At 37.9% G+C, this 11,701-nt stretch overlaps 1 long non-coding RNA gene across 1 annotated transcript; it reads left to right on the top strand.

The window, feature by feature from the left end:
• The first annotated feature begins 1,697 nt into the window (after positions 1-1,697).
• LOC121066403 lies at positions 1,698-5,833 on the top strand. Its single transcript, XR_005817741.1, has 3 exons — positions 1,698-1,914; positions 4,797-4,934; positions 5,116-5,833. It is a non-coding gene; the product is annotated as an uncharacterized LOC121066403 (long non-coding RNA).
• The last annotated feature ends 5,868 nt before the right edge of the window (positions 5,834-11,701 follow it).

The raw sequence follows: 11,701 nt of genomic DNA, 5'->3' as shown, positions 1-11,701 counted from the left end.
GATTTGATATTAGTATAACCACTTTTTAGAATGAAAAATACATTGTCCTTTAGCTAAATTTAACATAAGTGAAATACATTACAGGTGCAGCATCTCAAGAATAAGGAAATTCTTTATACGTTAAGATACATATTATTATTAATTTTGACAACTGCATTATGTATGTATAAACCTCTACATTATGCAGTGTATTACATACAGTTATAGCACTTATAAATGTCTAATTCAGCTATGAATATAAATATTAACATGTATATATCTGATGCAAGCGAATATAAATGAGTAGCTAGTGTAAGATTAGGTACTGAACTATTACTTTAATGGCTTTCTGTGGCCCTTGGTCCTGAAAGGACCAGTCCATTCCGATACTCCTTCCATGATCTTTATAAAATTTAATAGCCCCATCTTTGAAAAATGTGACTTTGACAGACTAAAAATCTGGGTTTTAATGATTCTAACCATAGGTGAAATAGTTTATGGTGTTTAAATACAGCTCATGAGTCATGGTTTTATAACTATGGGAACTTAAATGTTGGGGGGGGGAGGGGCTTCATTACTTCAAATTATCCTCTCGAGTGTCAAGGGTTTCTGTTTGTTTTGTTTTGTTTTCCCACCTACAGGCTTCCCAATACAGTTTAGCAGAGCTTTCTGTGGGTGTCTAGAGTGCAAGACATACGAAGAGCAGCTGAGGGCCCTTTCTTTGTTCAGCCCAGAGCACAGCAGGCCCAGGGGAGGCCTCATGGTGGCCTGCAGCTCCCTCACGAGGGGAGCGGAGGGGCAGGCGCTGAGCTCTGCTCTCTGGGGACGGCGACAGGACCCGAGGGACGGGCATGGAGCTGGGACAGGGTAGGGTCAGGCTGGGTGTTAGGGAAAGGTTCTGCACCCAGAGGTGGTCGGGCACTGGGACAGGCTCCCCAGGGCAGTGGTGATAGCACCGAATCTGATGGAGTTCAGGAAGTGTTTGGACAACGCACTCAGACACATGGCCTGATTTTTGTGTGGTCCTGTGTGGAGCCAGGAGTTGGACTCAGTGACCCCTGTGGGTCCCTCCAACTTAGGATATTCTGTGATTCTATCAATTCTTCTAAGACTAAATGCTTTTCCTTGGAAAAGGAAGGATATGAAGTACATTGCTATTCAGTCACTTGTTTTTCCGTTGATGTCACCAATAAAAGTGTATTGAAGAAAAGTGTAAATAGTCAGACTGCAGAGCCAGCTTGCATATGGATCTCATTCATCCTTAACAACAGTTCCCTGCCCATCTAACAAAACAGACATTATCCAAAATGGTTTTTCATTTTTCCGTGTGTGCATGGAAAACTGCATATGTGGACTCCATGTGCCCAAGCTGATGAAACCCTGCATGCAACTATCACACTGACTAGAGGCAGAAGACTTAAGGTTAGGGAATGTCTGGAAGGCTCACCCTTTCAGCTAGAGCACACTGTACAAGGAGAGAAACCAGAGAACTTTCTACTTTGCAGGTGGCTAAGACAATGAGGACACCTCCAGTTGTTATTACCTTTTACTTGGATCAGTTTCTTCTCTTTTGGTCATGTCTTTGCATCCTCAAATAAGAAAATAGACAAAACACCAGAATAATAAAAAGAGGAATATAATATATAAATATAAATAGAATATAAATAACTAGAGGAATGTTAGAAGCTGCTATGTGATCTTTCTTTTCAGTGACTTTGTTTACCTTCTTTCACCATTGCTTTGGACACAGTGTTGGGGGAAGGAAAGAGATCAACCACTTGAGCTTCTCCTGAATGACTGCTGCCATCTAATCTGTGCCCACAACTGCTCATCACTTCAGCTGAAAAATGAGGCAAACAGCCACCAGGCAGACGTGACAGCTCTGTGCCATGCAGCAGAGGAACAGTGAAATGCACAGAGCAGAGGATTTAGCCTGTAAGCTGTTTGTCTCTGTTGTCATTGCCATTAATCAATCCATGCTTAATGCCATTTCTTTCAATTCACTCTCTGCTGCCACATCAGTATAACCCTGTCTTCCTTACTCTCTGCCTGTCTCCTGACTTCACCTCCCTCCTGCCATCTCTTTTTCCTCCCCACTGTCACCTGCCTCCTAAAAGCCATGATGCATGGGTTAATAGAAAACCAAATATTTTTATACATGAATTTAAGGCACTTATCAGGACTACAGATTGCGAGCTCCTTCAGGCATCGTTGGCCCAATACTGTCCTGAATCTGATGGAGGGCACTGGTCATTACTGTAACAGTCATTACAGCTTGAAGGAAACTCTTAGAAATTTCCTGATGGAAATGTTCTATTGAAATATGAATGTTCTAGAGAGAAAAAGTGATTTCTAGCAAAATATTCCATCAGGAAACCTGGCATGCCTCCTCAAATATACCACAAAGGTTTTGGGGAAGCCCATTGAAGACAGTGATTCATAAAGTTATAGTTTGGCCAGTCTTGAGAGAAGAATGACTGACCAGCACAACAGCTCCTATGAATTTCATAGCAGAGCACAAATATCTCTGAGATGATGGAAAATTTTGTTCTCAATCTGTTTTGTCAGACTTTTCCATTCCGTTGAAACTTTCAACATATCGACTTTACATTTCAGCTTGTGGTAAACGTAATACATAGCAACGCAACAGTTTTCCTTAAAGATTGAGATTACATTTTTAAAAATCAGTTCTAATTCAAAAACATAAATTGCATCTTTCCACTTTTCCATCATATGCAAATTCATTAAACTACATACTGTAGAGCATGACTTCTCTATCCATTGATGTTACTCATGAATATTTGCTTTATGCTGTAATGTGCCACTTACTGTAAAGCTGAGCTACATTCAAGCTGCAGAGCTGTAATAACATTATCTGGGGATGTACCAGGATGGGATATCTCTGTTTGTAATGGCACTTCAATAATTGCTTGTCATATTTAATCAAGGAGTCAGAACTGGTGATGTGACTGTTTCTGTGGGTAGAGAGAATGAACATTTATTTACAGAAGAGTAGAGAATGACTGACTGTGATAGACCAGTCTGATATATGTGCAGTCCTTGAAAGTGTGCTGTGTGCTGTAGTAAAGAAAGATATAAAACTGCTCAACCTATACTCACTGAAGACTGAAACATTCCTGAGTGAGTGAGTACTGATGAAAGCAAAAGGATTTTTATACAGGAGAAATAACTGTCTGATCAGAACGTATTCTCCTTCTACTTGTTTATCTCACAGATTCTTTTTTCTTTTTCCCTGAAACTGTCCAAAATATTGTGTGGTGGTTTTTTTTGTTTGTTTGTTAGTTTGTTTGTTTTTTGTTGTTGTTTGTTTGTTTTCCTTTGAGCTTTTGCTTTTGACAAAGAATTCAAAAGAAATGGGTAATTATTTCCTACCAGTTTGTAGAAAATGTCGTCTTTGCTTTGAAACCTAATTTACCTTTTCTTGCAGAAGAATTCAAAATCCAACATATTGGAATTATATTAACAGCTAATGACGGGAGTTATAACAACAACTTAAGAAAATCAGTTGGTCATTACAGAGGGTTCTTGTTTCAAGTAAGGATGGACATTGTTTTAAATTATATAATTATCTTCTTTCAAAAAGGAAAATGAAATAAAATTTCTCTAGTGGTGTTACAGGATGTCATAATGACACAGAACAATAACAATGTCAAAGTAATTTAAAAAAAAAGCATCAATAAAGAAAAGCAAAACTACTCTGCATCGACATATTTACTTAAAGAAAATTAAATAAATAAATAAATAAATAAATAATAAAAAGATAGTATGGTCACGAAATACAATGAATAATCAAATTTCAGGTTAAACAGTGTTCCTCTACTCAATCACCTGCAAAGACATAGATAAAGAATGGAAGAAGTGCAATGAAGGTAGATTTAAAACAACAACAACAAAACCACTGAAACCCACTAAAATTTTCATGTCCTTGAAGGTGCAATGTCAAAAGCTATACCATGAAAATAACAAAATACAGAAATCTTTTTAGAAACCTCCTTCTAAAAAAGAGGAAATCTAATCTTGCAAATAAGTAATGGCAAGTGCCTGGAAGAAAATCTCTTCAGAAGCTCACATGGAGGTGAGATGACAGGTGAATTTCACACAGATAAAACATCTTAATCTGAAATTATACCATCTGAAAAATTTGCAAAAATATACGGAGAAAAAGCAGCAGATATTCAGATTCAAGGTGTCCTTTAGGTATCTATAAGGTTAAAATTTTGTTAGACTAGATTCTTTTATGACATCTGCATACGAGACTTGCTGCTTAGTGGTCCCCATGGTTCTAACTCTTCCAAACTCTCACACGGGAGATTGTGGCTTTTGTGCCCTATCCAGCTCAGTTTGCTGTTTTCATGTCACTTGGTTCTCAATACCCTGTGGCCGCGCAATGAGAACCTGCCTCTGTAGAGTTTACTGAGTAATGGAGGAGAGAGGTCTTTCTTTTTTTTTTTTTTTTTTTCCAAAAGAATGTCATCCCATTGGGGTAGGGATGAAAAGAAAACCCAGCAGGCAGAAGGTGAGCAATCCCGCTCTCTTTTTTTTTTTTTTTTTCCATTTTTTTCCTTTTTTCTTTCTTTTTTTCTTTCTTTTTTCTTTTCCTTTTTTCCTTTTTTCTTTTTCCTTTTTTCTTTTTTCTTTTTTCTTTTTTCTTTTTTCTTTTTTCTCTTTTCTTTTTTCTTTTTTTTTTTTCTTTTCCTTTTCCACTTCTCTCCTATATCTGTCTCTATGATGTACTCTGGTTGAATTTTAGACTCACAGTGTCATTTCTCTGACTTCTTGGCACGCAACTATCAAAGGCTTGCAACCCCCATGGCACCATAAATATGGAGATTGCTCAATGGAGAAGTTGCCTTCTGCAGAGCAGAAAAGCTCCACAGTAGAACATCTGCACAGAGGAAGGAGCTGAAGATAAACATCTCCATGCCCTCAGTGAGGTATGTGGTTACACTGACTTGTGACTTAGTTTGTCTATCTCTAAATTAGAAATAAGTTGGTGTGTAGGGTTAATAATACCTGTTTAATTCATCCTGTTCCTCAATCCCCTGTCAAAAGGTGGTGATGAAAAATGTGCAGTCTAATTTCTGACTTCTTTTTGTTCTTTTTTTTTGTGTTTAGTTTCCATGTGTCTATTGATTGTTGACAGCATCCAACTCTCCTGCTTTCAGGAATGTGCCGATTCAAGTCAGCATCTGCTCAATGCTACATTTTTAGCTCAAGAACATATTGCTCTTCAGATACAAACAAGTGATATCCCAACATCTGAATCTATTTGTGGAGAAGTGTGCTGAGGAATGAAGCTGCAATAAAACCTTTTGCAGGACTTATTCAAAAGCAAACTGATTTTTTTCTCTCTCTCTTTACCTTAAAATCACTCCATGTTAAAGAGAATTGCTGTTTCTTGAGGCAAAAAAAAATAATAATAATAAAGTTTGGTATATATCTCTCCATATCTCGACCCTGATTAAACAATATCCACTTCCACTCACACATGCCTTTATAGACCTTCATTCCATGCTTAATAGTAGAATCATAGAATATCCTGAATTTGAAGGGACCCACAAGAATGATGGAGCTCAATACATGCTGTTTCAATTTTATATCCTCATCAGATTCCTGAAGACTAATTCCTCTAAATGTTGAAAATTATCCCTTGACTAAAAGAATTACAGACTGATAATACATGTCAAGTTCAACTAAGCACACTGTGTAGGAGCAGGAGAGGATGAGGCTGCCTCTGATGGTCTCATTAGAGTTCACTACATCAGCTTTGAAAGGTTTCTCTGCTGACCTCAGCACCCACACTGCTGGCATGAGTGTGTTTGCTTAAAATAGGCAGTAGCAAAGTTCATGTGTATTTTTTAAAATAAGTAATAGTGAGAGCAGAAGAAAGAGAAATATCAGGAAGAAGCCTGATAAATGAAAATGTTACTGCAATTCTAATTTGTCTGTTTCACTGAGTCACCCACTAGACTTTTTTGGACTGGTATTTTTAGGTTAGACCGATATTGATTTAACAGGTTAAAAGAGGTTTAAATGATCCAGCGTCAACTGCATAGGTTTTGCTCTGGCTTCTTAGATAGCATTGGTTGAAGCCATGTAATTACCAAGTCTAGAAATTTCCACAAGCAAAGTAGAACAACAACTACATCCCCATATGGGTGGCAGAGATGAGCACTTCAGCAGGCTCTCAGTTCTTGGGGTAGCTTTTGGTTTACCTGGAGGCCAGCAAGGATTTCAGAAGGAACAAAGTCGCTCAGGCTTTTAGGTAATATATGAGGGGAAGAAAACAGTGTTGGGAAAGAAAGTTTACATTTTTTAGGTAGAACTTGATATGTTCCCACCTGGGATTATATAATTGCTTCTGATAGCAAAGGGATGGTTACAATGACCTTTCCAGTTCTTTGTCACTGAAATGTTTGACAAGGGGACTGAAACAGTTCTAGCAACAGGAGTTTAAGATAAAAATAGAAAGTAGTCTTGTCTCTAGCTTTAATTACCAGGTGCTGAGGCATTTTCTCAGCATTGAAAATAGGATTTCTGTCAGTGACATATGACTTGTGTCTGTCTTGCGGCTTCTCCCTTTAGAGGTGATTAAGAAAAAATAGTCAAATGAATGAAGTTTCCGGAAGAGCATCAAGCCCCAAAATACAAGATGGTGAGAATGGTAGATTCTACTTATGCATCTGTCTTCTTGTCAGTTCAGAGTCACCTACAGATCCACTAGACTTTGTGTTCCACACCATAAATTCCCAGGTAACTACAGAGAGCTTTTAAACCCCAATATAACTATATTCCTACTGTGGAAAGACAGAAAAAGAGATCTATCTGATTGAAACGTAGGACATGTATATATGGCAGATTTCAGCCAAGAAGAAAGATGGAAGAGATAATCCCTATTCAAAATGTACAGCTCATTAAAAGTCTGGAAAACAAAGCAAGATATTTTGCTATCCAGGGTTGATATTAATTAAGTGATGACACAAATACTTTTTATTTCTTGGATATTTATCTTTATGCAGGTGGATGGGTAGAAATTACAGCCTGTTCCTTGGGGAAACTGCATGGAAAGAATGAAGATGCTTGCACATTTTCTCCATGTTTCTCTCTATATCCTAATAAAACAAATGACAAACCATTTTCCTGGTTTTTAATTGCTTTTGATCACTCCATGTATATGTAGATGTGTGTTTTGTTCCCTAACATTAGGTAAAGACTATGAGTGTATGAATCCATCATATCTTTTAAAAATTTCTCTCAGCTTTTGTTTTTCTCACTATGCTGCTGATTAATTTCAATTAACTTAATCTAAGATGGTGAAACATTTAGCAGATACAAGTGGCACATTATAGTTATTAATGCTGTCAAGGCTAATTGGAGTGTTGTTGCATATTGCCTTGAATTTGTCAGCTTCTTTCAAATCCCGATAAATAAGTACATGGATTGGATTGCAGTGCAGGTAATAAAATAGCTTTTCAAACCATGTCTCCAAACATTTTTTCTATCCTGCTAATACTAATAATCTAAAAAGAGATATTTTTTTTTCTGCTGTTGTTTTTAAAGTAGGTTTTTGCCTTTTTAGGTTCTTAGAAACATAGGAGCTGGAAATGCCTTGGAGCCCAACATTTTAAAGCGATATTATTTCATATTACTAATAATTTATAACAGATCTCCTCCCCTACCCAATAATCTCCTTCTCCCAATAATTAACCATTCTGCACTCTGTAAAATGAAAGTTTTATTTTACATTTCTGAATGGATAGTCAAAGATACATTTCAATAGTGTATGAACATAAGCTTATTTCACCACAACTACCTTTAAGACACACTTAACTGTAAGAACTTGAGGAAGTATCATGAAGTACCTTACTGTATGAAGGCCAGAGTAGAAGACAATTTAAAAAGCAGACTTCCCATCAAGTCCTGCCATCAACCTGACATATCAAATCCCGTCACTAAACCAGATTCCTTAGTGCCATGTCCATACATTTCTTAAATACTACCAGGAATGAGGGCTCCAACATTTCCCTATGCAGTCCAGTGCAGTCCATTCCAATGATTAACCACTCTCTCCATGGGGAAATTCTTCCTAATAGCCAGTCTAAGACTCTTTTGGTGTAACTTGAGACAATTTCTTCACATCCTATCACTTGTCACCTGATAAAAGAGACTGACGCTCTCCTTGCTGCAACCTCCTTTCAGGTAGTTGTAGGGAGCAAAAAGGTCTCCCCTCAGCCTCCTCTTCTGACTAAACAAACACAAATCCTTCAGCCACTCCTCATAACTCTTGCTGTCCAGTCCCTTCACCAGCTTCATTGCTTCACTGCTGACCGTGAGTGAGTTTTTAACTCAAGAGAAGATTCTGCCTAGTCAGGGACAAGATGTCATTGCTTACCTGTTTTGAAAAGTACATTTTAGAGAGTCGTTGTCTCCTTTTCCCCACAAAGCACCTAATTCAAGAAAGAGAAACATATTATGACAAAGAAACCTTGAAGGTTTGCTAGAACTTGATTAAAAGCCCTACTCACAGCTTTTTGAAGGGTGTCACAAGACATAAATTCTTGATCGATAAAAAAATAGGAATGTATACTGTGATGATTCATGAGACTTTGTTTTGTGTTTTTTTCTCATTTGGTCATTTTCAAGGGAGAATCACAAACCCTAATTAAGCACAGTTCACAGGGATGGGTTGCATCCTTCAACAAACAAGGCCACACAGCACAAGAGTTGGGCACAGAGTTTGATTTCAGCAACCAAGAATGGGACCATCCACAGGTTTGGCTTACTTGGCTCTCTAATAGAAATCACCAGGATGACTCAGATAAGGTGCTGACATTAACACTTCTGCAAGCTGCCTTTATTCTTAGTCACTGCCTCAGTACTTCTCTACCAGCCCCTCTAAATACGTCTAAAGAAATGTCATTTGCAGCATATGCAGAAGGTGGTTAATTTTGAACCTGGATCACTGCTTTAATTTCCACATACCATTAATTTATTTAATTTCCAAATTGCTTATTTTCACAAGTGAGGGGTTATGGTCTTTGACCAGTTCCTCTAACAAAACTAATTTTCTCCTCTTCAGGTCTTTGAGTTTTGCTCATGGTAGCAGTTCTGAAGGGAAAAGGTTTGTTACAGACATTAGTTGATCTCAAGTTGCATAAAATCCCAAAGGACTTTCACCTAATATATTTATTTTAAAGGCATAAAGGAGCAAATGATTCTGAGATAATTGAAACATAAAATCAATGATAATTGCTTTCCACTTAAGAGCATATCCCAGACATTTTGCTTGTGCCTTCAGTGATATTCTAGGCAATGCTCATTCTACTGAATCTTTTCTTCTAGCTCTTTGCTAGTAAAAGTTTTTGATTTAGGGAGGTTGACTTTATTTCTTTTTTGTGGCCCCAGATCCCTCTTCTTAATCACCTTCCTTAAATTTGCCTATTCAAAAACTAGTAATCACATCCAGAAGAAGATATTTATCCATTATTTTTATGAGAGGAAAAAAAAATAAATACTGCTCTAAAATTGTAGGTATTTCCTTTTTATTTGGTTTTGGTAGATTTAATCCCTCCACTTTTTTCTTATTTCTGATATCAATGATTTTATTTGACCCTTAATTTGACTTAAGATATCTTCATACCAGCTATGCTTCAGGGTAGCATGCAGGTCTGTCAGGGCTCATCTGAACATTAATTTTGACAGCTGAGGTAGTTGCAATGCAGCATAATCCACCTGACCCTTTGTACAGCCTCTCACATCCAGGGCTTTTGGGGTGGTTATTCAGCACTAAGAGTCCCCCCTGCTCCTCATGTACATCAGGAAGCAGCTCCTAAGCCATCACAATTTACATACTAAGTCAGTACCAATCATGCTTGATGACAAATTTACCTGGTTGCAAAACCAGAAAAGTGCCAAAGCAGCTTCACAAGCAGTTCAGTTTTTCTTTCTGTAAGAGTAGTAAGCGCTTGAAGCAACGAAGAACAATCTCCTCTGGGAACTGATCTCCAACATTCATGTTCACTCCCCATCATTTTGGCTTATCATCCACATGCTCATTTGCTGCTGACCAGAACTAGAAGTCTTCTTCCACCTCAAATCTTTCTTTTGGTGTTTCTGTCTTCAGGTTTTTTTTTGTAGTATCAATAGTTTAAACGCATAATTTATGTCAGGCTTTATCTGATGTTGAGATATTGAACAACTGTGGCTGTGAAAGGAAATTTACCCACCCCAGATGAAATATGTTCCTGAAATTATTCACTACAAGTCTAACTCTGTTTACAGTGACACATACAATAAATTGAAGCCCAGCCTTTCAAATCCAGGGCTGCCTCAACCCATGGGACTCCAGTCCAAGTAGAGAACAGCCTTCTCTTGCTGCTTGGCTGCATCTCTGTCGCTCTTCAGGTCTTCCAGCACTTGTAACACAGAGAGGAATGAGAAATCAGTGTCTGCTAGAGGAAATAAAAAGATAATAGAAATTACTGTATAGTGGCGAGGATCCCTGCTTTGCTCTCCTTGGTCAACACAGCTGTGAAGTATCTTTTGTATCAAGTAGGATGAAACTATGATGTAGAATTAGCAGAGCTCACCGTAAACTATGTAATTTTCAGAATATGCTTGGGTTCGTTGACTTCTATGGACTGACGGTCTGGTTAGTTCCTTTTCCTGGGCACTCTGTTCTTAGATGAAGACCACAATATTGCAAATATCCTCCCCCTCACATGGAGACAGGCAATTACCACAATATTCCCCACCTGTGATTGTCATCTTTGCTAAACCAATTTTTAAAGGAGGATGCACACTTCTGAACAATGATATGTAAAGATTGAAGTTATTGGAAACCTGTCCATTATCTCTGGTTTATCAAATAAAACATTTCAGAAGACAAGATAATTTTGTCCAGTAAAGTGTTCATGGTCAATTAACCATTTATTTCATTACAGTTTCCATGAGTTGGGATGGATGCAGAAAAATAATCTGAAACCTCATGTTGATTAAGAACATCTGTATATATACATACAGTCCTTTAGACTACGCATGCTAGGTGTCCACCTAAAGCTGATATTTAATACATCATCTGAATCCATTGCTCTAGTTGTAATTTATTTGTCGGTAGTTCAGTAGTTCTCTTAGAAAATTGCATGTTTAATGTCCTCTGCTTGATTCTGCTCATATAGGAGAGAAAATTCTGCCACAGATACCAACTTCAGTTCATGAGCTCACACTAAGAAGACATGAGTTTTCCACCCTGGAGATTGTTTCTGCCACAGCTGCTCCATCTGTTCTCATTTCTCACCCTAAAACCAGCTGTGGAGGAACTGTCATACGCAGAATTTCAGTGGCACTGCCTTCCAGCAATGGGAAGATTTGGGGGACAGAGACAGTTCCTGCTGGAAACCTTTTTGAACGTAAGTCTTTGTAAAGTCAGAACTGAGAGCTACTGCCCTGGAGTAAATCCCCAGATAGCGTGTAGATTTATGGAAAAAAAATGTCATCAGATTTTGCATTTAGGAGAGAATTAATCTGCTGCCTGGGTTGAATGATAAAGGAACCCTCGGGGGGGAAGCTGCAGCAGGCAATAATAATAACAATAAACCATTTGTAAAGAATCTAAGCCTCATTTTGGTTAGCTTTTGAGAAGCAGATGCACAAGAATGTTATTCTGAAGGTCGATATTGTAGCCTGTCATAGTGAAGCAGAG

The sequence above is a fragment of the Cygnus olor genome, chromosome 2 (genome assembly GCF_009769625.2).
Source record: "Cygnus olor isolate bCygOlo1 chromosome 2, bCygOlo1.pri.v2, whole genome shotgun sequence".
In the NCBI taxonomy this organism is placed as follows: domain Eukaryota; kingdom Metazoa; phylum Chordata; class Aves; order Anseriformes; family Anatidae; genus Cygnus; species Cygnus olor.
This window is presented reverse-complemented; position numbering and strand designations above follow the sequence as displayed.